This window comes from Molothrus aeneus, chromosome 8 (genome assembly GCF_037042795.1).
Source record: "Molothrus aeneus isolate 106 chromosome 8, BPBGC_Maene_1.0, whole genome shotgun sequence".
Lineage (NCBI taxonomy): Eukaryota > Metazoa > Chordata > Aves > Passeriformes > Icteridae > Molothrus > Molothrus aeneus.
The window spans coordinates 32,855,461-32,883,164 of record NC_089653.1 but is presented as its reverse complement, the minus strand read 5'-3'; the positions used below and the strand labels follow the sequence as shown (position 1 = coordinate 32,883,164).

At 45.5% G+C, this 27,704-nt stretch overlaps 1 protein-coding gene across 2 annotated transcripts in view; it reads left to right on the top strand.

Annotated features, from left to right (window-relative positions):
* CTBP2 (C-terminal binding protein 2) overlaps positions 1-27,704 on the top strand; it is a 132,406-nt gene that overhangs the window by 48,786 nt on the left and 55,916 nt on the right. The window lies entirely within an intron of this gene.

Below are 27,704 nucleotides of genomic sequence, written 5' to 3'. Positions count from 1 at the left end.
GCCGGAGGAGAGAGCACTTGCACCCTCACCAGAGCAGCCACTGGTGGATGGAACATCTCTCAGATCTGGCAGCCAGCATGGAAGAAAGCAAATAAAGAAAGGCCATCCTCATTTCAAGCTGTGGTATTTTGACTTAGTTAAAATATTTATCTAAGAAATCTAATGGGGAAATGTAAAAATGTAAGTTTATTGAAAGTTCCAAAGAACAGGAAGAAAAGACAAAAGGCCTGGGAGGAATACCGCAGTGTTTTCATTCTTTTAATGATTATCTGCTGGGTTTTTTAAGTGCTTGGGGATGAAGGACTTTACTGTATTGGTCTGACTACAAAGTACTGACAGAGCCCAAGTGTAACTGTTCCAGGCAGGGCTCATTTTCTGATATCCCGGATTCTTGAGCTCTGTCAGTGTAATACCAGCCATTCCCCATCCTATTTATTGCATCCAGCTTTTTAAGTAATGGGCCAAGTAATGATGGCAGATGCTATAATCATTTTTTTTGTTAATGATTTAGAGCTCTATTTGCACAATAATTAATTCTGCACAGCTCCCTGGCGCAATACAAGAGGAATGCTCTCCTAACTTTTTACTCCACATGTTAAATGAGACTACTGAGCCTGGAGGGTGCAAGGCAGTCCAAGGGTGAGCCTGGGAGCTTCAGACCCAGGATTGCTGGAGCCTGATGGGTGTCAGATGAGCTTAAATGTTGTCTGTGGACTGTACTGGATGCTTGGAAGAGCCCACTTGGTTCCTGATGGCAGCACAGCAGGGTTGTAGCTGCTTACAGCAGCAAATGCAGACAGTGCCTGACTCTCTCAAACGTTTTACCCACCCTTACTGAGGGGCAGATGGATCCTGAGAGCTTTAAAAACCACTTGAAAGAATCAGCTCTTGGCATAGAAAAAAAAATAAATTATGTTCTCTGTGTACTTCCAGGATGACCAAAGTGGTGTTTGCGTGGGTTCTGTTGCTGCTGCTGCTCCTGGTCACTCCAGGCAGGATGATTTTGTTCCTTGTTCAGTTTTCCCTTTTGTCTGTTTGGATTTTCAGCTGATGAGCAGAAAGGTCTTGATTCACACTTGGCACAACACAGCTCTGATCTCAGCAGCAGATGCCAGATGCTGCCGGAATACAAAGAAATAATGGAAGTAACCCGAAATGTGAGTCAGCTGTAGGTGTGATGGGGGTGCCTCCTCTGCTTTGTCTTCCTCTGGCATTTCTTGCTCCATCCACTCTGCCTTCAGCTTTAGTCTCAGCTCCTCGTTTCTCCCCTGTATTCGTGCTCCAGCTTCATTCCCTTTTGTCTCTCTTTTCTGCCTTTTGCCATTCTCTTACTGCCCACTCCTGTGCCATGACCACGTGGTGGGCGAGTGATGTTCCCCACAATGATAATGAAAAACCTATTTCCATTCCACTTCAGTTCCCTGGCACCCCCCAGTACCATTTTTAGTGCCATCTCAGCAGCAGACATTTCATTTATGGAAATTCAGAGTGTTTGTTCCTTCTCTAGGCACGACCCTGAGTACTGGTGTCATTGCAGAAGTGCTAACTGCAGCCAGTACCTCTTGGAAAAGCACTGAATCACTTTATTTCTTCATTGTGAATCACTAATTTTATTTTCTCTTAATGCTGCGTGGAGTTTCTCTAGTTCTGGAGGTCACTGGAGCCTTGTAACTGCAGCCAAAAGCGTTTTAAATGGTCATTGTGCAGTGTAGCAGTGCCCATCAATCTCCTGTGCCATTATTTTATCTAAAAAGCTGGATTTGATATCCATTTTCATGTTTAAAGCAGAATTACTGGCAGGCTGCCATATCGTGTGAGGCACAGAGAGTGGGAACTTGTTCATAAAGGTTTAGTGTGAGTGTGACTATTACCTACTGGTTTGGGATATTTTTCAACAAATCAAGACCTGCTGGTAGCCAGGTGGGTTCTGAATGGGGTCTTTCCTTCTGAATTGGTCTTGTTTTATTCTTTCATTTCCAAGCCAGTCTGTAGTCTAGCTCAGAAAATGATTAGATCTTTTTAATTGAAGTCTCATCAGCATCAAATGCTGGCTTGCCTAGAAATACCTTACTTTTGGGCTTATATATGTATATAAAAAAAAAGAAGAAGAAGAAAAAACTCTGAAAATAATAGCGGAATGTAAGTCTGGGGCATATTGAATTAATTTCCTGTTCCACTTCTGCATCAGCTAACCAGACAAATAACCAATTTGTTAAGGGCTCTGCTACTTCCTTCAATCACTTGCTCACAATACACTTTTTACATTTTATTTCCTGGTTTTTCCATTTCAATTCCTTACATCCCCTGCAGGTCTCTCTGTTTTGGTGCCAACAGCAACATGGCCAGTGAGGGAAGGCAGGGTGAGACCCTGTACCCCCCAAGCTGCCCCATCCACCCTCTGGATGAGGGTTTTCTGCAGGGACAGCGAGCTCTTGGATGCACATCCCTTGGGGAATCCAAATTAAGGATCTCCCTGGTGCTGTGTCTTCATTGCCTTGTTGGTGGCAGCAGGAATTGCAGCTGTTGTAGGTGGGTTCCCAGTTTATTGAGCTGTTTCTGAGAGCAGTGAAGTGGGAATGCCACTGTGGCATGGTGGGGGGAAGGTGGGAGGTATTGCGGAACCCCAGAATGGTTTGGGTTGGAAAGGACCTTAAAGCCCATCCAGTGCCACCCCTGCCATGACAGGGACACCTCCCACTGTCCCAGGCTGCTCCAAGCCCCATCCAGCCTGGCCTTGGGCACTGCCAGGGATCCAGGGGCAGCCCCAGCTGCTCTGGGCACCTCTGCCAGGGCCTCCCACCCTCTGTGTAAAGAATTTCTTCCCACCATCACGTGTCAGGGTCTGTACTGGGAGCAGGATTAAGCAATCTTAACACAGGGCTTTATTATTTTCTTCTCCTGGTGCATGATGGATTCCTTTGAGGACTGGTACAGTGCTGGTTAACAAAGTATGGTGTGGCTTTTTGCTCCATTCAGTGCATTTTGTGGGCTTATGGTTGTGTTTAGGAAATTGATTCTGGACACTCTGCCAGGGGTGTCATTCCAGAGAAATGGAGGCAACAAGGAGAGAAAACCAAACAGCACTCTGGGTTTCTGGGTAAACTGCCTTAACTGCCAAATGGCTCCTTGCAGAGACACAATCCTATAGGAAAACCTGTAAGAAAAATAAAGATATGTAACCTGAGAAGTCTTGAGCAGAAGTTGCAGAGGGCTCCAGTGTTCTCTGATGGAGAGGGGAGGAAGTACAGCCAGTCAGTTGCAGCGTTGTAGAGCATAATGAATATTTTATTACCACACACTATCATTTGGTTCCTAAAGCGTGGGACAGACTCTGCTCTTGGATTGTGTCCCCACATTTGTGACTCTGTGAATATCCAGCGTTGAGGACAGAATTTGGGGCACACCCTGCAAAGTCTGCCTCTAAAATATTCCAGAGCCACACAAGAAAACTCTCCAGGCTGGCACTGTACTGGTGGATGTGAGGGTAGCAGTTGTTATCAGTCTAATGGTATTTTGGGGTTGACCATAAAAAAAACCTTGGTCTAAGGCTGGAATTTGATAAATAAGATGAATTGGACCTTTCCAGTGCTGATACACTTTTGATGTATATTTTGAAACACACTACAGCCTTGGCTGTCCAAAAAGGGGTGGATAGGAAATGCTGATTTATAAGGTGAGTAATAGGTGCAGTGAGTTAAAAAATCCTGGTCAGGGGGAAATAACTTGGGCAACTTTTTACCATTTGAGTTTCTTTTTTGCAACAAAGCCAGAAAGTCAGTGGGAAACTGGGGAGGGAATAAGTGTGAAAAGCAGCAGCAGAAATCTCCTCATTTTCTGGTAATTGTGAGCTTTCAGACCAGCCACCACAGTAACTTTTACTTTCTGATTTTCCTGCTGTCATACAGTAATAATTTTAAATTTGTCATGCTAGAGGGAGATGCCAATATCAAACTGAAAATGAAGTAAATGCTTTTGATTGGAATTGAAAAGGAAGTGTTTCCTGCTTTAAGCTAAGTTTTAATTTAACCTAATTACACAATAATGCAATCGGTGTTTAGTTAATCATGAAAGGTAAAAATTCAGCAGCAAGGCAGGAGGCACATCCTCACCCAGCACATGGTGTGAGCTCTGTGGGTTGGCAGGGAAATATGGAATTCCTGGCTTTACAGGTTTACATCTGAGTGACTCTCCATGTCCCTTCATGTGCTTTTCCCTCTGGGGCTTTTCCAGAGCTGTGTTTAATACAGAACTGCTAGGACACCCGTGAGTTATGGGATAATAATTCCGTGTCAGATACTGGGAGAGTGAAGCTTATTTTACAAGAATGCCCTTTGATGGAAGTAGGGCCCCTAATTCAAACTTGAGTGCGTTCTGAGAGACATCTACATGCACACAATAAAATCCAGGGAGAACAATTTGCATAGAAAAGCCAGGAAACAGCTGGGCTTACACACAGCTCAGATTTTAGGGGTGGTTTTCTGGGGGAACGAGGGAAGAGTCAAGCAAAAGAATTTAATACCAGACCATTTTTGAGGATTTTTTATAATATTGCATATGTTAGAATAATTTTTAAAAACACAGCTGTGTGCTGGGTGCTTAAACCAGGTGGTTTTACCTTACATTCATATTTAGATTGTTGTTCTTTGTAATTATCAGCCAACAGTAATGGTAACAGAGACTTACTTGTCTGGCTCATATATGTCTGTATTTGCTCTTACTTTAAATTCTTTCCCATAGATATAATTCAGCACAATCAATGCCAACAAAATTATTTTGAAAGCAGATTAGATTAAATATCTCATCCCTTACTGAGCTTCCCATTGGCATGTGAGATGATCCTTAGAGAATTAAGATCTGTTTCAGGGACAGAAATGTTCACATGAGATTGCACAGCCTCTTGCTGGCCATTTTTTCTTTAAATATTTGACAGAAGTGCCTGGCCAGGCTAAATTCAGCCGTTTTTATATTTGGGAAGGTTGATGACTAACACCAGAGAGGGGGGGAAAAACTATTTGGGAAGTGTTTTTCTGTAGAAGCTTGTAGGTGGTTTTATTCCAGGTTGTCTTGCTGGTGACTTGGGGCTTTCCTAGAAGGATATCATGGGATCATAGAGTCAGATTGGTTTGTGTTGGAGGGAGCCTTAAAGCCCATCTAGTTCCTACCCCCTGCCACGGCCAGGAAACCAGGCTGGACCAGCCTGCAGGTCAGGGAAGTGTTGGGATGGGACAGTTGTGTGAGCTGGACCATTCCCAAATCCCTGCTGACTGGGTTCTGCATTGGGAATATCTCAGATTTGGGGCTGATTTTAAGTGGAGGTGTGCTACTCTTTGGTACTGGTTTAAGCCAAATCTTTGCCCTTACAGAGCCAGGAGGATGTTTTGAACTGGGAGATGAAAGAATGGTGTGGGCAACATGGGTTAGAGTGATGGGATTTGCACCCTGGCTGCTCCCCAAAATTGCAGTGCAGGGAAGGCAGAACAGGTTCATCCCCTTGTCCTTCCCCATCTCCTGGATACCTTGAAGCATCAACCCCATCATCCCGAGACACACCCACACCTGCTGATGAAACTCTGGCAGCACCAATGGGTTCACTGATGGCACTTGGAAATGAGCCTTTCTTCCCTGGGTTTTGGTGGATCGGGCTGGTGTCCATCCCACGCCCCTCTCTGCAGGGGTAGAGCCAGGTCTGGTCATGCACACCAGGTGTCTGTGGGATTTGGACCTCAGAGTCTTGGAAGCAGGATCCTACCTGGCCTTTACATTGCGTTAAAGCAGGCTGGTGCAGATTTGTGCCTAATAAATATAAAGTCTCAGCCTCCCCCTGCTCTGCCTGTGACCAATCCGTGGTTTTTATAATCAAGAATAAGTCCCAAGACTGGAAAGCTGCCCACCAGAACACTGTGATTCCAGATGGTTTAGGGTGATAATTTTGTATAGGTTTATTAGGGTGATTTGGTGTCTTTGCTACTTCATGTCCTTACTGTAGCAAATAATTTAATGGAAAACAAGCGATTGCTGTGAGTCTGGAAATAAAGTTTGGGAGTTTCCTATTGTTACTGCTTTTGCTGGGTTTATTTAAACCACGAGTCACTCTTAGCCCAGCAAAAAAGGGAAGGGGGACGACACAGTCAGCAGTGATTTATTTCTTTAATGCATTTTTAATAAGCAGACCCCCAAGAATGAAGCAGTGGTGCATAATTACATTACCCTGGCCACAAAACTTGGGCTGTTCCCACTGTGAGTGGGTTATTTAACACCTGGTGAGCAAAAAGTGAGAGCCCTGCTGGGCTTGGAAGCCGGCACTGACTCTGGGGTACACATCTATTCTCTAGCAGCAGTTTCTCAGTTGCTGAAATGTTCTTGCCTGGACTTGGCGCCAGGGTTTCCTGCAGCTCTGCTGCCTCTCCTGTGTCCCTGCCCTCCCTCTCCTGTACCCTTCGTGCACTTCCTTCAGAAGAGGAGGCAGGAGCTCCTTTCCAGATTGCAGTCTCCTAAATTAAAGCAAGCCAAATCGATTTGAATATTACATTTGCCTACAAGGACCTCCTGCTAACTTCTGTGTTTTTCACAATTGCGTTTTCCTGGTTTTGTTTAGTTTTTTTCATCTTTATCACTTCCCTGCTGCTGACTAAAGGAGCTACACAACAGGGGAAAGTGTGACTAACTCACTGCCTGCACAGGGGAAAGAGTGAGGCTGCTTCTACACATGCTGGTGATAAATGCACAGAGTAAACAGAATGGAAAAGTGGAGAAAAACAGTGCTTTTTTTCTACAATCTCTTTTTTTTTTTTTTTTTATAGCAATGTTAGTCATTCCTTCCAGCAAGTACAGGTTAAAACAGTTTCCATCATGAGATTTCTTGCAGGAGAAGCAGTATCAGCTGAAAATTTGTGCTTCCTTCTGAAATTGTTTTTCATGTCTCTTGTTGTAAGAAAGTCCAAAAAATGTTTTTCCTCTTATTTTCGGTGTGTCCTTTGGTTTGACAGCAAGTCATAGAGATGCAATTTTTCTCTTTCTCCCATGTCCTGTGTCATCTTGGCAGCTATTTCCTATCTCAGCTGGGAGGAGAAGCATTTAATCAACAGGAAAAGGGCAGGGGGATTCACGCAGGAATAGGTTTGAAACTGGTTTTAACTTTGGTTGAAACAGAGTAGATTCCAGATGATGTGGTCCCTTTAATTAAGGGACATGGTGCCCTTGTTTTAAAGCCTGCTGAAATCAGTGGAAAGATGCCACGGACTGCAACGGGCTCTGGAGCAGGTCCAGTCTCCTTTTGTGGTATAGAAATGCTTCTTCAACAATTTAAGAGCTTGGAGGGGCTGAATCAGAAGCCAACAAGTGACCTGCTCATGTATTAGGTCAGGAAACAGGTCTGAGTTCAGCCCCCACTGATTCAGGTGCTAATGAACTGCCCTGTTTTCCCTTCATGTAGTGTTACAGCAGACCTTCTTTCCTATTTTTCCTTCAAGTATCCCAGCATGGCTTTGGAAAGAGAAGAGAAATCTAATTTGTGTGTAAATACAGTATTGTGGTGTTTGTTTAATGCCTTTGTTTGCTTTGAAAGTTCGTCCTGTACTAATGAATTTACAAAACCTACATTATCCATAAAACTGTCGCTGGTACAGAATCCTGTAATAACTCAGATAAAGTATTTAAACCACGAGTGAGTTTGCTCTATCCTTGAGTTGATAAATTGTGTAGCTTCATTTGGTAGGAATCAGCAATTTTATGTGGCAATTAATTTTAATGGCAGTAGGGAGCCGAAGGACTGAATTTTTATCCTTGGTTTTCTGCACATGTAGGGGAATATCCTCATGTTTACTGTTCAGGTTGGTGCCCTGGGATACAGTGTGTGTGTGTGTGTGCAGGGAATGGCACTTTAGAGCCATTATGGCCACGCTGCTCCAGTTCATGGTCCAACCCTCAGGATAAACCATTTTGGGGATTTCTCATCTCTTAAAATATGTCAGGAAGAGGGCAGATGGCCAAAAAATCCCTTCCCAGAATCTCTGTTGCTCTTCCCCCTCTCTACTGCATGAACTTGCTGTTTGCCTTTTTTATTGTTTAAGTCACCACCATCAGGGATGATGCCAAAATCATGGAGTCAGAGAGGAAGACATCAAGTTTTTCTGAAGTGATTCCCGTTGTTTGTTTTCCCTTTGCTGGTCTCTGATATCCAGCCTGGAAACATCTCGTTTGTACAGTTGGCTGCAAAACTGTAATTGTGTAGGACCTGATCTGGGAACCAGGAAAGCCTTAATTCCAATCTCAGCTCCTGCCACCAGAGGTACATAGTGGAGCAAGTCATTTGACTTGATAATTTATGTGTGTGACCCTGACTGCATCCTCAGCAGTATGCACCAAGCACAGGAGTTTCCTAAAGCTAAAATCTGTCTTTAGGCAATAAAAAATGCCACGGGAGGTAATTTGAAAGGGATTTATTTAGGATGCTTTTAAGTAACATCCACATTTTGGGCTTTTGCTGTTTGTGAAACAGGCTGGAGAGATTTGGGGGCATTTCTGGGAAAAACCAGACAGACACCATGGGGTAAATAAAGGTTTTATCCTAGAACCACAAGTGTTGGTCTCCCCTCCATGACCGTGGAGTCGTTGGTGGCTCTGTGGGTGCCACCAGGGGTTTGTCCATGTCTGGGTGTGGATTTCCAACATAATTTGTGTTACAGCAGTTCCCAGAGTGGAGTGATGGCTCCAGAATGAGGTTTGGGGAAGTTATGAACAAGGTCGTGAGCCTGATGGAAATTTCATTTTGTTCCATATTTATTCTGCTGCTTGGGGTTGCACAGAGCTACTGGTCTGTAAAATGAGGTCGCAGCCAGGAAAGAAAGTTTGGGAGCTGTTGCTTTAGAGCTTGGGTTGAAATTAATTATTTGTGTACATCAGAGAGTTGCACTTGTTTTTAAACAAGGCAGCTGGGTTAGAAAACAGTGGGAATTCATTGTGAAACACTTTGTGTGATGGCCAGCACTTGAACCTTGCACTCCCTTGGTGCACCACCAACCAGAAATTTAAAATTGGCTGCCCAAAGTTGGCTGTGTAGTCACCCAGATATTTCATCGTGTTATTTCAGAAATCCCAGTGGCTCCAGATGCTCCAGGGCCGTGGAGGAGTTCATTGTAGTCACAGTTGGAAAGGTCTGGTGTAGCTTGTGTTAAATTCCCACATGTTTAGACAGGAGAAAGGTGGATACAGAAAAGAAGGCCAGAATAATACTGGTTTGAGAAGGAAAAGTCCAACCAGTGTGGAATTGGATGTGAAAAATGCAAAACCAAAGGTGTCAGCTTAGTGTCTTCAAAGGAAAATATTATCTTACTTTTTCTAAGATGAAAACACCTATGAAATAATAATCTTTAAAAAGCTGAGTCCTCCTCAAACACCAACTCAAAATGCCGATAATTTGCAGAAAGGAAAATCTTTATTTTCTTGCACAAAACCTGTGGGCTGTGTGGAAAGCAAAAATCTGATAAAATAGCTGAGCCAGGTGCTTGAAAGTGCTTTTCAAGGGGATTTTTCTGTCCAGATGCTTACATATGCTTTCCAAGGGGGATTTCTCTGTTGGGCCCCTCTTCCTGACAGCTTCCCCATCACCCATTCCCTCTTTTTTCTGCCATGAGCTCTGTCATGTCCCCACCACCCTCCTGCTCTCCTGGTTCAGTGTTGCAGGATTATTTTTCAAGGTGAGTGTCTATATGCAGGCCATGTTCATGAGAAATGAGTCATCTGTGTAGCTTTTGAGTCGTGCAGTGCTGACTCTGGACATATATTTGTTTTTGTATTTGTTGCTCCCTTCTGAAAAAATCCCAAACAAACATTGAAAGGTGTTCTGCTTAGGCTGGAATTGCTAATTCATCTTTAAATCACTGTGCTTTGGGGATATTTGGCGGAGGGAGGAAGAGCAGCCCTCCCTCACCATCCCTGCCCCAGGGATGCCACGTGGGAAGCTGTAGGTAGCTCCTGCTCCTCCAGCTGCAGACTCAGCATTTGAAGGAGAAATTCTGCCTCATTTTTATGGTTTAACTCGTGACTTTGTTGTTGCATGTTCTGAGTTCCAGGGAGGAAAATAAATAGCAGGAAAGGAAAGGAGAGTAGGGTTTCCTTATGCTTCCTGCATGTTGGGGACTCGTGCTCCGTGTTAGCTGCTGATAAGGAGGTTTTAAACTCACAGGTTTTAAAGTGTGGCACATGGGTAAGCACTGGGAAAAATAGATGCTTTTTTTGTCTCTAAAATAGTCATTCCCTGGCAAAGACTGTGCCATTTGGGACACCTCTGCTCTGGAGACAGGCTGAGAGAGCTGGTGTTGTTCAACTTAAAGAGAAGAAGGCTCTGAGGAGACCTTGGAGTCCCTTCCAGTACCTAAAAGTGCTCCCAAGAGAGCTGGAGAGAGGATTTGGGTGAGGGCCCAGAATGACAGGACAAGGGGCAATGGCTTCAAACTGACAGAGGGCAGGATAAGATCAGGTATTAGTAAGAAATTCTTCCCTGTGAGAATGATGAGACATTTGAAGCCCAGAGGAGCTGTAGCTGCTTCATCCCTAGAAGTGTTCAAGGCCACACTGGACAGGGCTTGGAGCAACCTGGGATAGTGAAAGGTGTCCCTGCCCATGGCAGGGGGTGGGAATGACATGAGCTTTGAGGTCCCTTCCAGCTCAAACCAGTCTGTGGTTAGGCTGCAGCTCTGTGTGTGTGTGCATTGCTGCTGGTCAAGGTTTGGATAAAACCACTTCATCTGTCTCTCACTTTGGTCAATAAAACATGTTTTAATTAGGAAAGTCTTATGTCCATCCTGTTCTCTATCAGATGCACCTTCCTGGTCCTCAGGAAGGGCAGTGTTCATGGCTCATAAGTCCCACACAGCTCTTGAAATGCTGAAGCTTTCATATTGCTCCTTCCTGCACAGTCCTCTTCATTCCCCAGCTTCAGCCTACTCTTGAGAACTTTGCATTTTTGGGGAGCTGAAGAAATTAATCTCCTGTGTTCCTTTGGTGACACCATGACTGTGGGTACAGATGTTTATGTTCCAGAGCTCCTCCCTGCCTGCAGTAGGTCCATGTTCACATTGATATTGTACAAACCCCAGCCTGTGTGACTGTTTTACCTGCTGGCACTTCAGACAGTGCCTACGAGTGTTGGCAGCCGCAGCAGCGGCGTTGCTGCGGGCTGTCCCAGAGCAGGGATTGTGTTCTCCTGCTCCCTAGCAACTTGGTGTGCTGGTTCAATTACAAAGGGCTCGGGAAAACGCGCTCCATCTGGTTTTCCAACCCCAGATGTGACCACCCCAAAGAGTGATCTAATTCCTCTCTATATAGACTTGAAAACTTCTCACCAGTTGGTGGTGCGGGAAATCAAATGAGAGTCCTTAGGAGCAATAAGATCCACATGCTGGCCTAATTGCACATGGAGCTACACTGCTGCTCCTGCTCCAGTGTGTTTGCAATGCTGCTCTCAAAGGCGTATTGTTAGGCGAGGGGAAAACCCACAAATCTTAATTTGAGAAATAATTTAATGTGGGCCAATAATTAGCTATTCACGACTGGGGCCCCTTCGTGTCTGGTGTGGTGTGTGAGGAGAAGGCAGGCAGGGCTCACAGGCAGCCTTGGTCTGTAGGCCAGGGGATGTGGAAAGGGGTGGTATCTCATCCTGCTTTTCAGTACAGTCTTTTTAGTCTACACTAGATCATCTGAGAGGATTATTCTTGCTTTAATACGGTTGAGATTTTATTTTAATTAAGACCAAAACTATGGTGCTGCTTTCCACCTCTGCAGACTGAATCAGGATAGGACAAAGGGGAATGGTATTAAACTAAAAAGGGGAGATGTAGGTTAGATACTGGGAAGGAATTGTTCCCTGTGAGGGTGCTGAGGCCTTGGCACAGGGTGCCCAGAGAAGCTGTGTCTGCCCCATCCCTGGAGGTGTCCTAGGCCAGGTTGGACAGGGTTCAAAGCAACCTTGGATAGCGGAAGGTGTGGAAGGGTGGAACTGCATTATTTTTAAGGACCTTTCAAACCAAACCCCTCTATAGTTTTGTGATTGTGGGGAAGGAGAGGCAGAAGCCCAACTGGGGAGTTACTGAGGAATGGGAGAGTATCACACAACCTTGGCGGAATGCTGAAGCATAAGATTTCCTCCCTCTGTTCTGCAGAAGATTCCATCCTGAAATTCCTGGTTTAGGAATTTTTGTTGGCTCTAGGACTCAGGATCAGACCATTATCATTTTAAGCTTGGCCTGAGGTGCCAGCAGCTCGTCCTGCCTGGCTGGCCTTGCACTCTTCTACGTGTAAAGAGCAAGCGAGGGAAAGTCTGAAACCAGCACTAGTCCTACACCCTTAGACCTTCAGACTGAGCTTTATCGGGGGTGTGCCAGCCTTGAACACTGTCTCTGCCTGTTGGAGCGAGCCCTCGTTCGCAGCGGGGCCGTTTTCCGTCGGGGTTTCCTGTGGGAGCCCCGAGCCGCGCACAGGAAGCGCGGCCGGGCCCGTGGCCATCGGCCTCCCGGGCGGGCACAGGGAGCCATGCCAGGCCCTGGCCGAGGGCAGCAGAGCCCCGGGCAGCCACGGAGGTGCTCCTGGCAGCCCGCAGGAAAAATAAAAACCTACAGAAAGTCATGACCCCTTGGGACTCGTGTTTTGTCAACAAATCGGGCGGGCGCTATTTTAAGCCACTATGTACCTCACGCTTCCTGTTTTTCAGAAGAAACTTCTTGTTTTTTCGCTTTTATGTTGACGGATTTATTTTAACGGCTTGTTCCTGAGCCGGTGTGAAGGACTTTTCCCGCCCATGAGGAGGGAGGGAGGCTCCCTGGGGTCTGCCAGGGGGAAGGACAGCCTCATCCCCTTCACAGGGGCTGCTCAGGGGGTTCCTGGTGCACCAGGGGGACTGGAAGGTGGGCAGCTGTGGGGTGGCTGTCGAGGGGACAATGCTAAGCTGAGCCATGTGTGCTTCTCTTTCGAGGAGCAGTGGCCCAACCAGTAAGGACAAAGTAAATAGTGTTCATTTCCTGCTGACCTTTTAACACCAACAGATGTTTTCTCTTACAAGTACCGTAGGCCACTTCAGTCCCTGACCTCATCAAGTGGGCTGCTGCCGTTTTCATGCTCGGCAGTCTATAAAACTCCTTATTTAAACTGTTTTGTTGAGACCTGCCTGCAGAAGTGGATCTCCTACCTTGGGCAGGACCTGTGTGCTTCTAATTAGAAATTTAGTATTTCTGACTTTCTTTTCTCTGGATGGACCAAGCACTTCCTCCTGATTTTTGTCCTCACTGGAGGATGGCAGATGTTTCCTGTGATGGGCTCTATCAGGCAGCTGGGGGAAGTGAGTTTCCCTTTATAATATTTTCCCTAGCATTCCTTGCACAGGTTGGATTTGAAACCCCGTGGCTGGAGCAGTAACTCCATCACCCTTAGCCCTGTTTGTGGTGGTTAAGCAGAATGAATGGGATCTTGGAATCACCTCCAAGCTCAAAAAGTAAAAGAATAGCAGTGCTGGAGCTTGGTCTTTCATCTGTGCGGAGCCATCCCAGGACCTGCTGGTGCCTTCTCCTCTCTTCCCCATGGGTCTTGGTCCTGCCCAAGGGAATCAAGAGGATTTCAGCTCCATCCCGGTCTGCTCTGCTTGGAGATCACATTGGTGTTGCTTTTTTACCATGATGTCTTCCTCTCTCCCACACCACCTGTGGATGGTGATGGGTGGGGATCTCTGCAGGAGCTGAAGCAATTTGGAATGCAACTGTGGTGGGAAGAGCAGTTAAGCTCTCATTCCTGACACAGGCCAAAGAACATGCAAGTCTGGCCATGACTTGTGTGCCCAGGAACATCAGAGATGCCTAGCTCATCCAGGAGACATTTAAACATGATTTCTCTGGTGGATTTCCTGGCCAGAGCCTGTGTTCTTCTGCCAGTCCTGCCTGGAGAGCACGGGACCAAGCTCTGCAGTGAGGTAATGGAGGAGAGAAATGTGGAGGCTGACTGGTGTGTGTGCCATTCATTCTTTGGAGACCTTTCCATGTTGGTGAAGAGCCTGTTTCCAAAGCTGACGTGGCAGTAGTGTCTCATGGGATGTCATCAAGCAGGATGAGGTGTCTCTGTGATGAAAAAAGCTCCATGTGGTGCTTGTGGGCCAGTTTATTTGCTGTGCTGTGCAGTGCAAAACTTGTCCTGAGTTCAGAGAGAAAATCCCAGAATGCTGCATTGGTTTGGAAGGGAACTTAAACCCCATCCAGTCCAACCCCTTCCACTGTCCCAGGCTGTTCCAAGCCCTGTGTAACCTTGAACACTTCCAGGGATCTAGGGGCAGCTACAGCTTCTCTGGGCACCCTGTGCCAGGGCCTCACCACCCTCTCAGGGAAAAATTCCTCATAATCCTTTTGGTCGCCTTTACCTTTCCTGTGGGGGACATTGGAGGTATGAATAATTAGCAGTATGATTTTCAGTTATTGTGTTATGTATCTGGAAAGGGATGTATGTTAATCCAAAGTTCACAGATTTACCTGTGTAGATTCTTTTTTAATAGCATACTGAACAGAAGTTGGTAGATACTCCCAGGTTGTCACTTGCTGGTTTTTTTTGTCTTTCTCTAAAGAGATATTTTGTTTTTTATTTGTTTTTTCATTACTCTTTGTTTGTACTTAGTGAAAGATGTTCAGAAGTTTTATTTCATGAGTTGTGATTCTATCCAAGAGCAGCATTTCTGTGCAGGACAAGGGGAAACAAACCCTCTGTGAGTCAGGTTACCCTCCTTTTCCTGTTAAATCAAAAAGAGAAGAATGCAAATTCTTAAAAATTCCTAACTACTACCCAAACATTACCATTTTTAGAGTTTCAAGTTTAGAGAAAATGACTCACAGGCACTTTTAATAAAGGATTGCTCAAAATAGAGTGGAGTGTGATTCACATTAAAGAACGAAGACCCAAGAGAGGCAGCAAAGCAGCCTTTAACCTGATGCTCACTCATCCCCATGAGGATATTGGGGAGGGGATGGTTGAGATTCTCCTCATGGCACCTGGTGTTGTGGGAGCAGCGTGCAGGGATCCTGCCCATCTTGTTTGTTGTGTTTTATTGGTCAGTGTAATTAGGCAATGCCTAATTGTTGAAGGCAGACCTGAAGATGACACCTTTGAGGCTGAGGCCGAAGCAGATCTGCAATTACAAAAGCACCTGCCTTTTGTTCCCCAGCACTGAGCGTGTGTCCAGCACCACACTGGGCTATTCTGAATTTTAGGGTCACCATGGCAAAAGTGGTGTCCCATCCACAGCAGTGTGCTTCCTGGAGGGACCTGGAGTGAGGAGCCAGAGCTGGCTCTACCTGAAAGCGAGGAGCACTCACAAAAAGCCTGTAATACAAGCCTTGTGAGAAGAATTGTTTAACAAATAGCCAGATAATCTAGTTTGCCTTTTCCACAGTGTTTTAGTCTGCCCTGCACTGGCAGTCAGCCTTTCCCAGGTTTAACCGTGCAGAGATTTTATCTTGCCAGGCTGCAGAGGTGGCTGCTGGTTGTGGAAAGCATCCCTGACTTACCAAGTGGATTACTGGGCAAAATTGATTTTACTTGGTACATTCATATGCTGAAAAGCAACATAATAGCGTCTGCTTTGCTTCCACGGCAGTAAGGGGGAAGTGCCCCAACATGTGCTGGAGACCCTACACGAGTCTGAGAGGCAACTGGACCATATCCATCACCAGTGTAATTCTGACAGCATCGTTTTGGCTGACTGAGCAGGACCTGCAGAAATGCCTTAGGTGTACGTGCTGATGTATATTTTGTGGCTGTCTCTACTTAAGTGCTGTACATTCCCTGTGAGCTATGAGAGCAGAGACCTTCCCCGTGCTCCTTGCAGCTTCTTCAGTTGATATATGGTGTTTTCCTTCCTTTTTGTCAAAGTGTCCTCTGTCCCAGAGATAATGCAATTGCCATTCAGTGCCGTGCAAATACTCTTTTGTATTTGTATCTCTTTTCTATTTAATTACACTGTATAAGTGTCCTCGGTAAATTTGATAAGTTGGGTGAAGGATATTGATTTTCTAGTCTCTCTTATGCTGGGCTCCTTGTAGTAGCAGCAGCCATTCCCCAGGCCTGTTTCCTGAGGAGGTTCTGAAGGTTCAGTGTTTGAGTAGTTGGGGATAACAAAGGAATTTCTTTCTCTACACTCACATTTGATCTGCTGATTGCAGGGTTTAAGGCCAGGGAGAAAACATTGTGTTGGGTGCTTTGTTTTTTACAGCCTTAGACTCGCATCTTCTGCACAAGCAGGTGGGAGGGGAAACCAAGAATAGAGCCATTGCCTTCATTCCTGTAAATAAAGCTACGAGCTCTGGGATGAAATGAGAAAGGGATGCTCCCAGGGTCAGATGAGGTCCTGGGCAGCAGTGGGAGGACCCTGAAAGTGTTCAAAGGCAGGTTGGATGGGGTTTGGAGCAAGCTGGTCTAGTGGAAGGCGTTTGGAGTTATCCAGTGTGTAAGGTCCCTTCCAACCCAAACTGTTCTGTGATTCCATGATTCTGGGACTTGCAGCTGGGCAGGGCCCCCCTCACCCCTCCATCACCCCGTGGCTGACAACAGGGCAGGAGGGGAAGGAGGGACCAGTGAGTGTGTGGGGAGGCAGAGAGGAGGGGAGGGAATTTGCAGGGCTAAAAGGGGAGGACCAATGGTCTATTTTTAACTGCAGTTTTGAATGTGAAGTGTCACCGACGTTAAAAAAAGCTCCTGGTAAATGGTGGGGAAGATGCAGGCAATAGTGCAAAGCCAGCTGCAGCTTTTTGAACTGTTCGCTGATGTTTGTGAGGAGGCTGCAAACACTTGATTCATGGTGATGTCTTCATTTTCCTTTCCTCAGCCCCAGGTCTCCCTGTGCCAGTGACTTTCTTTAAACAGTACTTAGTTCTCAGCCTCATAAGGTTATTTTTGTTCTTTAAGAAGCAAAGAAGAGAGAAATACAGATATTTGAGCACTTTTCTTCTGCGCCTGCTTTCGTCGCATTCTCTTGGAACATAATTTTTTTTTTTTTTTTTTTTTTTTTTTTTTAATGCTGAAAATTGGATGCTGATTTTTTTCTGGCTAATTTCCATGTATTTCTCAGACGGGATTTTTAGCCTTGATCTATAATGCAGGCCTGTGGCTGTTCTTGCTAAAAGTTTGATCCCACCAGGGCTTTCATTATAAATCCTTATTTTCAGTAGCAAATTGCTGTCTGCAAATGCCACCTCTCAGAGGTTCGAGTGGGTAGGGGGGCACTGTAGGTAGGAAGGCCAGGTCCTGCACCTCTCTGCCATCCTCCCCATCTTCCCCAGGATTTGGGAACGTGAGGTTTGGGCGCGTTTGCTGCTGGCTGCTCTGAGGCAGGAGGCTGGAGCCATGGCTGTCACGCCAGTGATCCGTGGGATAATGCATCCCCAAGTCGTGGCCGTTTCTGTCTATTGTGTCACCGATCCGCGCATTAAAGGGACCCCGAGTAGGTGTTGCTACAATAAACCCTAACAGCTCTATAGGAGCCGTCACAGTTCATTGCATCAATAATCTGTGTATTGAGGAGTCCTGAGCGGGCCTGGGCACACAATGGACCGTTACGGCTCCAGATGAGCCTGTCTGAATTTAGGTCAGTAACCTGAGTGTTGTTAAATCCCAAAATTGCCCTGCTACAGGGAGCTGGCAAGGCTTGGAATAAAATCTGTAGATGATGCAAACCTGGTGGTTGCAGAGGGTACTCTTGGCTAAAAGTTGGTTGTGGGAGAATTATTTCATCTTATTTATTGCTGTTATCTAAACCTGTCCACTCACTTGGCTCCCTCCTTCCTCTCCTTGTTCTCCGTGTGAGTGATGCTGGAAGCAGCAGGGAGAGGCAGGGATGGAGGGATGGGATGGGATGGGAGGGACAGGAGGAGGCAGCGTTCCTCAGTTGAGCCATCCTGCAGCCACCCCACATCCCGACAGGCTCTTTCCCACGGGACTTCATGGAAACACTCACACATTTCCATCCTGCCTGTGCCTATGCCTGACCCCGTGGAGCTCAGAATTGTCTGGAGCATGGCAGATCCTTGGGGGCTCCCCAGACCCTTGGTTACTCCAAAAGCCATCCTCCATCCTCATTGCTGACCCATTTCATGATCCAAGCCCTCCTTGGTGCTTGATGCCCCAACACCTGGTTGGGCTCTTCTCCTCTCTGCTGTTCTTTGCATCCTGCCCCTTCCTTCCTTCCTCATTTCCCTCAGACAAGGCCCTTTTGTGGGTAGGTGGAGGGAGAGGAATGCCTCCAGCGCCGGCCGGAGAGCCCGGTTCTCATTGTGGGTGTACGCCTGAATGGAGACGTAGCCTTGAACTCTTGAACTCTCTTTTTTTTTTTTTTGTCGAGTAAAGCTGCTGTGTGCTGAAAACAAACAGGACTCACTCCGGTGGAAAGAGATTGTATAGTGGGAACAGGTCTCAGACCATGAGAAAGGGGTTTTTCCATGTTTCCATTCTGAGAGTTTCCATTTGAGATTTTGCCAGCAGTTGGGCAGCAGAAGATGAATTAGCTTAGCTGTTAAAGGTATTACACGTGTTTCCCCCTTCTGAGACTTGTTAGAACATATTTTCTTCAGTGATAGTAATAAGTGTTACAAACAAACCACAGTTTTCCCCTTTGAATATTCCTTTACACAGAGCATAGTCTACATTAAAAAAATAAGTACGTTAAGCAACATGAATAGCTTCAGGCTATTTTATTTCATGTTGCTAAATAAGTCAATGCAGATGAGTGCTTTTTATGTAAGAGTGGCTTGTAAATATAAGCGCTAAGATAAGGGCAAACTATAACTCCAAAGATTTCCTGGAGACAGAAGAGTGTCACTGATGCCTTTCACTATTCCCAGTCCAGGCAGAGATCCCAGGACAAAGATTCCAAGTGATTGAATTTGTGCCATGTGTGGTGGAGTTCAGTGTGCTGGAGGAAAGCTGAGTCTCCTGGTTTGCTGGGGCAGGAGGGGCTTCATCTTTGCTCTTCCTTTGGGTGAATGGTGGAATCTCCTGCAGGGCTGAAGGTTCCTCCTCTGGGCCTCAACTGGGATTTGAAGAAGGGGGCTGGTGTGATCTTTTCCCAGTGTGGGTGTCCATGTAATATTTAATTGTCTGCTCCTGATTGTGGAAGAATTAAGAAATTAGGAGTGAAGGCTAGAATTCCAGACTTGGAGACACTCCAGTTGAGCGTCCTGTACATCTGTAGGGCTGGGATGTGGGTGCCATCATGTCCTTGTCAGGTAATGCAATGCAGCAGCACCTGGTTACAACTCAGGACACTGAGTATGCCATGGCTTTGCCTGTAAGGATATCCTCATCCTTATTTTATTATTTCTTTTAATTAGGAGTAGCAATACAGAGCCAAGGACTTGCAAGAGTCTCAAAGAGAAATGGTCCTGGTTGTAGTCTTGGTACTTTGGCTTGGGCTCCCAAGGGAATGTGCTGATCCTGGGGTGGTTCAGATTTTTGTTGCTGCTTTGAACTTTCTACTGAGGAGGAATTCAGGAGTAACTTGTGAGTATTGCAGGAGTGTTTGCTACATGCAGATGTTCAGTCACATCCTGCAAGGCAGGAGCTCTGGGTGCTGCTCAGGTGCCTCTGCAAACAAACCCCAAGATCACAGAGGGAGGTGGGCTTGGGGGATCAGCAGCATAGAGTCATGGGGATGGGAGAAACACAGGGATTCACAGGGGCATGGGATGTGTGTGGCAGGAAGGGGTACAGAGGCTGGCTCTTGGTACATGTGGCTCTTGGCCCCATGGAGATTTTGGTATGCAGCTCATACTCAGGAAGTTTGGCCACCCTGATTACAAACATACGTATATTTGGAGATGTATAGTGAGATATCTGCCTCTTTCCTAATTTGATTTGCATTTGTATGAGGAGAGGAAAACCACTGGAGTGGGGGAGTGGGTGGCTTTGTGTGGTTCCCTAGCCAGCAGAAGCTGAAAGCAATTTACAGTTCACGTTTAGCAGTATAAGTAGTCACCAGAAGGAGACATCTGAAGGTAAGTGGCCATGTCCTGCCTCTTGGCACTGAGGAAGCTGGATTTGCCTTTGTTCAGCTCCAGAGATGGATGAGCTCTCCCATCTAGCTCCAGTGATGGGTAATGATGCCACGGCACAGTTTGCAGTTGTTCTCTGTTAATCATGTTCACAATTTAAAATATAAAGTGCTATTTGTGAGAGGGAAAAGATGAAGTTTGCTGTGTTGTAGCTGGGGTGGCGGGGGGGAAGAAGTGAGCTGAACAAAACCAAACCTTGGAAGCAACAATAGCTGCACACCAAAGGGTTTTTTTAAGCAGGACTTTTTTCATAGCTTTTTCATCTTATTTTCTTCTTGTCCTTGCTCTTGCTTGCTCATCTATATGCAGCATATGGAAAGGTTGAAAAGTGGCAATTACTAAATGAGAGTCGACAGAAACTGTTCTCCAGCAGCTCCAGATGGGGTTAGTGATGCTGTTCCCAAGCTGCCGGCACTTCACTCCGCAGTATAAAATGCCCTCTAATGGACAAGTAACTGCATAACTCATCCCACAAACCAGCAAATACTCATTTTTCTCAGGATTTCTAACCTGCTGTGCTGCTTTTGGTACAGGAACAATTAATGGCTTGAGTAGAGAAAAGCTTTTGCTTATCCAGATGTGCAAACAGTGAAGATTCGCCTTTCTCCAGCGTTGATCTTTGTGATTAGTGCAAGTCAGTAATTTGTAATTTAAGGAATTTTGGTAAAAAGTAGAGTGAGATTTTATTTTCCAGTATGACAGGGATCCCTGGAGAATGTAAAATTATTTATGTATCTTTTCCTCTTGTTTCATTTGAAAACTTACGGGTACTTTTCCAGCCTTTTCATGCTTCAGCAAGATCGGTGTGCATGTTATCAGCATCAGATACTTAGAAAAACAAGATAAGAGAGGTTGAAGGAGGCCCATGATTAATTAGCAAATAGATTAGGCACTCTCAAAGCTAAGTGGATAATTGGGGTTCAGCTCCTGTTTATTGTTTTGCCCACCACCAGCCTCTGAAGGCTGTTGGTGCAGGGTAAGCAGAGCATCGACCTGCTTCACTTCTGGTGCCAGAAAGAGAGATGACAGTTATTTTCTTTAAAGCAATTTTCTTGCTGTCTGTTGGGGTTGCTTGTTTGTATTTCAGCTTTAGGAATGAAAGGAGTGCCAGTTCTGGTATTTCCTAGTTTTGCTTGAAAGCTCACAGAAGATCTGTGGAGGGCTGTTACTACTTGACAAGGGAGCATTGTCTGGATCTTCTTTTCTCGAAGTCAAGAGCAAATCACTAATGTTGAAAATTGAAATAGGTAAAAGAAGTTGAAAATAAAAGGGATGTCTCACTCCCTTATATTTGTACCATGGCTATTGAGGCAACTTGAATACTGTCATTTCAATTGATCTTCATAATATCTGTCTGGCTGCTGAGAACCCAGTCTGGAGAGGAATTTGTAGCCTGACACACGATTCTTACAGAAACTTTTCTAAAAATCCAGTTCCAAACAAAAACCTTTCCTATGCTTTATGCATCATTAAGATGGAGAGGAAGAAAAATGCTACAAACCCATATGTCTTTTTTCCCTTTGAAGGGCACCTGTATATAATTGTGACTCTTCTTCTCCTGAGTCAACAGGTAACTTTGATGGAGTAGAACTGCTGAGGAATAATCACTGTGACTTTCAGGGTCTGTAAGGGCTGCAGGATCAGGCTCTCTGTGTCATCTTTGAAGCCTCATTATTTTGGCAGAGTCTCTATCTCGCTGCATAGTGTTTTAAGATGTGGTCTGCATCATTATGTAGCATGTTTAATTTAGCAGCAGATGTGCAGGCTCATATGCCATTATGGTACATTTTGTTCACTCATATAATTGCAGGTTCCTCAAAATTGTTACCACTTCTTCAGCACAAGACTCGTACAGGGTGTTATTCACCTTTTCTGTGTGATGAGGAGTGGAAGAGTCCTTTGTGTGCCACCAGCAGGTGCTCATGTGGGAGTGCTGGCTCTATATGAACACGTTTAACCTGCTGCCTCCCTGTTTTCCCTGCATCCAGGGAGTGCACCTTCCCCAGCAGGTTTTGGGGGAAGGCACCAGGCAGGCAGTTGAAGGGTGAGGTTTTGGTTGTTAGGTTTCTGAGCTGGAGGACAAGCTGGACAAATAATTCTTCCTGCCACCCCCAGCAGCATCCAGGCATTCCCACGGAGAAGCCTTAACGCAGAACATCACCCAATGTTCCATGGCAGCAAAATCATAATAACTGCTAAAAACATTAAACCTAATTAATAATGGCTTCATAGCAGGAGTCCTGCCCTCACTGTTTTGAGGGTGATGATGGTCTGGGGGGGTTGCAGACTGCTGGGAGGGTGTTGAGGTTTAGTCCTAGCTGACAGCTCAGTCCCATGCAGTCACTCACTCCCTCCCGAGGGATGGGAGAGAGAATCGGAAGCATAAGAGTGAGAAAACTCGTGGGTTGTGATAAAGGCACTTTAATAGGGAAAGCAAAAGCCCTGCATGCAAGCAAAGCAAAAGAGGGAATTCACTCCCCACTTGCCATGGGCAGGCAGGTGTTCAGTCATGCCCAGGATAGCAGGGCTGCATCATGCATAGTCGTGACTTGGGAAAACAAGCACCAACACTCCAGACATCCCCCCCTCTTCCTTCCTCTTCCCCACTCTACATGCTGAGCATGGCACCTCATGGTCTGGGATATCCCTGGGTCAGCTGGCATCAGCTGTCCTGGCTGAGTCCCTTCCCAACTCCTTGTGTCCCCCCAGCCCCCTCACTGGTAGGGCAGTACAAGAGGCAGAGGCCTTGACTCTGTGTAAGCCCTGCTCAGCAATAACCAAAACATCCCTGGATTATGAACCCTGTTTCCAGTGCAAAGCCAAACCAGCACCCCACACCAGGGACCACAAAGGAAATTAACTCTACCCCAGTGAAACCCAAGGTGTGATTTACAGCCAGGGTAGTTCTCCAAAAAATGAGAAAAAGCCTTTTTTTTTCTTTCCCCTAGCATCCTATTTCACATATGATGGCTGAGTGTTTAGTGGAATGGGAGAAGTCAAACCCTGGCCCCATAGAAACTCTGTGATTCCTCTTCCCAAGTGAGTGAGTTTATATCTCTGAGGCATTATTTAAAAAAAAAACCCCAACCTATTTTGGGTACTGAAATTCCGTGTTTGTTCTCACTATTTGTATAAATGTTTAATCTGTTTTTGGTTCCTACTGGGCTATTTGGTTTAATGGTGTCTTAACACTGTGAGCTTCCCGAGTTGTCTCGTTGTGCTTTAAGAGACAATATCCCAAAAAACCCATCCCCAGAAGGACCGTGCTGTCTGTCTGTCCCTTCCCTTCCGTGCTTCCCTCCTCCCCTGCAGTCTGGGAGGGAGAGGCAGGTGTGATGGGGGCTGAGCAGGGCATTGCACTGAGGGCCGGCTGGGAGGAAGGATGACAGAATGTTCTCCAAGTGCTCCTCCTGCATTGTGCCGTCTCCTTTGTCCCTTCCCTCCCCTGTCATTATCTCTGCGTGGCTCCTGCTTTCTTTTCCCTGCCTTGCCTTTCTTACACTGAGCTCTGGTTCCCAGCCCCTCCTGGCCTCCCCAGGCAGCTGACACACTGGGCAGTGGGAATGGCCAGAGCTCAGGATAGTGAATACCCAGGGATGCTGAGGCAGGGCTGGAGCAGTTCACACCTCTGAGGGCTGTTCTTGCCTTCAGATCTCAATTCAAGTGTGATTGAGCTGTGAAAAACTGGGCCTTACACAGAGGAGGATACAGGGAGAGCTGCCCCTGGTATCAGCAGATACTGACTTCAACAATTCTGCTTGGGCACCCTGCTCTGCTTCCAGCTGAGAGGACTGATGTTCTGCAGTAATCATGAGTACAAAACCTTCTCCAGAAACTTCTCTTTTCTTGAGAGCTCAGGAAATACCCTGCAGTACCATCAAAACATTTGGACTTGTTGAGGTAAGGAATTGTACATGTAAAAACCCAGTGTAGATGTGAGGAAAGAAGGATGGAATTTGTCCTTTGCTGTTTGGAAATGGGACCTTTTGCAGTTTGTGGAGCTGGTAGCTTTCTGTAGTAGAGACTCTCCATTTTGTTGCTGCTTATTTCATAGAGGGTAGAAAATGTAGTCAGTTGGTTTGTCACAGAACAGGGTGTAGGGAACACCATCCTGCTTTCCCAAGGCTGTGCACAGACAGGGAACGTGTGAGATGTTGTGTCTGGAGCACTGGAAAGGGCTTATCTCAACCCCCTGCCAGGTGCTGGGTGGTTTGGTGGCAGGGCCTGTGATGGATGCCCTCAAAGAGATGTTGCCCCCTGGCACAGGTTGCCCAGAGAAGCTGTGGATGCTCCGTCCCTGGAAGTGTCCAAGGCCAGGTTGGACAGCCTGGGTTAGTGGGAGGTGTCCCTGCCCATGGCAGGGGGTGGCACTGATTCATCTTTAAGGTCTGTTCCAACCCAAACCCTTCTGTGATTGATATTTATGCTCCTCTCCTACCTCATGTGCCATAAAAAGATGATACAAAAGAGTAAGTTGAGAAAGAGCTTAGAAGACAGAATGTTCTTCATGAGATCACTTTCTCTTACTTTTATCTAATTGTGCATCTTATTTTGGAAGATCACCTTTATTTCTTTCCATTTTCCATCAAAAGTCAGGATAAAAAAAGCCCTAATACAGCTTTCTCTGCTCTTATTTTCTGGCTTGTGGATTGTGCTCTTTAACAGGCAGTATTTAGAAGTTATTTAAATGTGTTACTTCAGGATTGAGGTTTTTCCTAAAGTGTTGTATTTAAGTAAATTCCTGCCTTAAATAAATAAATAGCTATGGGCTATCATCGTGTCCAAGGGTTTTCAAGAAAATTTACATTTTGAAAGACACTGTTGGAGGCTAACACAGGCCATGCAATTACTATATGTAAATCACTTCACTTGTTTCCTAATCTTGCTGAGGATGAAGTACAATTTTTGTGCGCGTGCCTCTTCCTCTCAAATTTCCTTAGACAATGAGGTTTTCTTGTCTTTTAATTGCTGACCACGATTTTTGTTCTGCCAAGTCTGATTGTGTTTATTTTATGGTGGGGGACATTTAGCCCTGGGATTGTTTTGAGATTGGGCTGGCTGTGGAATCCATTGGGGATAGATTGAAGTTGGGTGCACAACTAATTGCATCTTCCATCCCACAAATAGAAGAACTGCTTTCTTAATTACAGCCTCATGAAAGGGCTGGGGAATATCCTCTTGTTTCTGTGCCCCACACATCTGCTTTTCTCCATTTTATCCATCCCTGCCAAATCTGCTCAGCAGCTCCTGCCACATTTTCAATAAGTCTTCTGAGCTGGGCTTTTATTGCTGGTTGGTACCACCAAGGACACCTGTCAGACAAAGATGGGGCAGTTCATGTCATTAGGAAGGAGCTCATTCATGGGCATTACATTAAGCTGTGTAGGACTCTGATGAGCAGTAATTTCTCTGATTGTTATTAGTTTCTTTTGTAGGAAGTTTTCCTCCAGGGAGTAATGCAGGGAATTGAGATGGCTGGGGGAAAAAAAAAACTTTAATGGATGCATTTGTCCATCAGAAAATGCACTCTGTCAGAATTAAGTACACTTTGCAAATTGGTTTTGTTTGGGGAAGTAAAAGGGGAAAGAGTTGCAGCCCCAACACAATGAACCATTTGAGTATTTTCAGAACAAAATGGAAACTTTCTCTTCTGATGTGGTTTTTTTTTTTTTATAACCTGGTATTTCTCCCTGAATGTGGAATGGGATGTAATAGAGGTAAAAAAATCATGTGTGTGCCTGTAAATGTTGATCATGGAAATGCCACTAGCAACTTGGGCTTTAGCTACACTAACAGCTTAATTTTTGTTGCATGAAATATTTTGACTGTACCAAGCTTCTGCCTCCGGAATGGAAGTTTTCTGCATCTCCTAGAATGTTGCATTAATTTTTAATATGAGTGGGAATCGTGCTCTTTAGCATCCCTATGTTTTAAAAAAATCAATTAATTATTGCTATAAATCTCAGTGATTATGCTGCAGTTGTGCTGCTGGGAAATTGGCCATTAACTACCAGGAAATCGCCGATCATCCTTAGTTGGAATTCAGCTGTACCGACACGAGGCCTTTCCTTTTGGAAATTAACTATCAATGTGATGCATAATTGATAACCATTTATGATAATAACAATAATCTCCATGAAATTGTCATCCCAGAGTGCAGCAGCTTTGTTAGAGCCTTTACCCCTCTCATCCTCAGCCAACTGCACTGGTTAACTGGGTTTTCTGCGAAGTTACTGGAGTGTTTTTGGGAGAGCCAGTGCTGGTGCAGGAGAATAAAGTGCAAAGTAGAAATGCCTGACTGGGCTATGTGAACCTGCCAGGGTGCTCCAGAGGATGAGTTAAGTGTTGCTTCTTACACAAGGGGAAGCAAAACTCCAGGTTACAAACGCTGCCCAAGGTCAACTTCTGGACATCAACCTGGATTTTCTGCTGTGGTGTCTTCTCTTGTGTCCTGCATTTCGTGAACCAGACCTTTTTTTGGTTTGTCACAAAAATTTTGTTTGCAGATGCTGCAGTGTGAAAATTCACCTGCTGGAGAGGAGCTGTTTGGGGCTCAGTTTGAATGAATGGTGCCAAGTTTGTGGTTACTGCTGGCTTTTCAGAATTTGTTTCAATTTTTTTAAACCACTCTACTGTATGCAGGCAGAGAGGTTGGGACTCTACAGGGTGATACAGATGGCCACTCAGGAGAGGGTTTCTTGCTGTTCTTGCACTCATTTCTACCTTCCTCTTCCTCTCCTCTCCATGCAAAGCTTCTGAAAATGTGGTGATGCTTTGCTTTGCCTCTAGAAATCACAGATTTACACTAATTCTGTTCTTTTGGTGCCTTGCAGTGAGTGGTGGATGGCTGGGGGGAGCAAAGGCCTTTTTCTTGAGCAGGATCCCTCCTTGGGAAGGTTTGTAGCTGCTACCAGGGTCATCTGTCTTCACCTTGAAATACAAAAGAGGATTTTGAGTCAGCAGTTGCATAAAATATTAGTGTGTGTTATGTTGGATTGTTGGAATCCAGTTGTCAGCATGAGGTCTCTTCTTCCGTGTCTTGATTCATGAATGCTGTTGTGGAACTTGCTTTGAAAAACTCTCACCTGGGTTTTACATCAAAAAATCCAACCTGGTAGAAGTACCTCAACAGCACATTCAGAGCCACAGCTGAATCAGGTCAGTGTTCAGGGATTAAACAAACCTTTGGCTCTCTGTAGGAGCAAAATGTGTCAGACCTCAGAGTATCCATTAAGGGTCTTCCTCTGTGCCACCTGAATGCAGAAAACCTTTAGCTGCTGTCTCTTTGGAGAGAATTTCTTGTCAATCAGCCCCACACGTGGCTTCATGGATGATTTTATCTCCCTGGCATTGAAAATGTGTGCACTAGAAACAGTACCCGAAGTTTAAGGCTGGCCCTTCAAGTATGAGGGCAAGGACAGGCTGTGGTGACAGCTGGAATATACATCAAGGTCTTCTTGTAAATTCAAGGTCCATTGATGACTTTTACAGGGCAAGGTTTAAACATGAAAGTGTTTTGTGTATGACAGTTCTGGCAGAGCAAGAACTACTTCCCCTGTTTTATATACTCTCTAAGAATCTTTCAGCATCTGTGAGGCTACAAAATAACCTCATGGATTGTATCCACTAGGAATA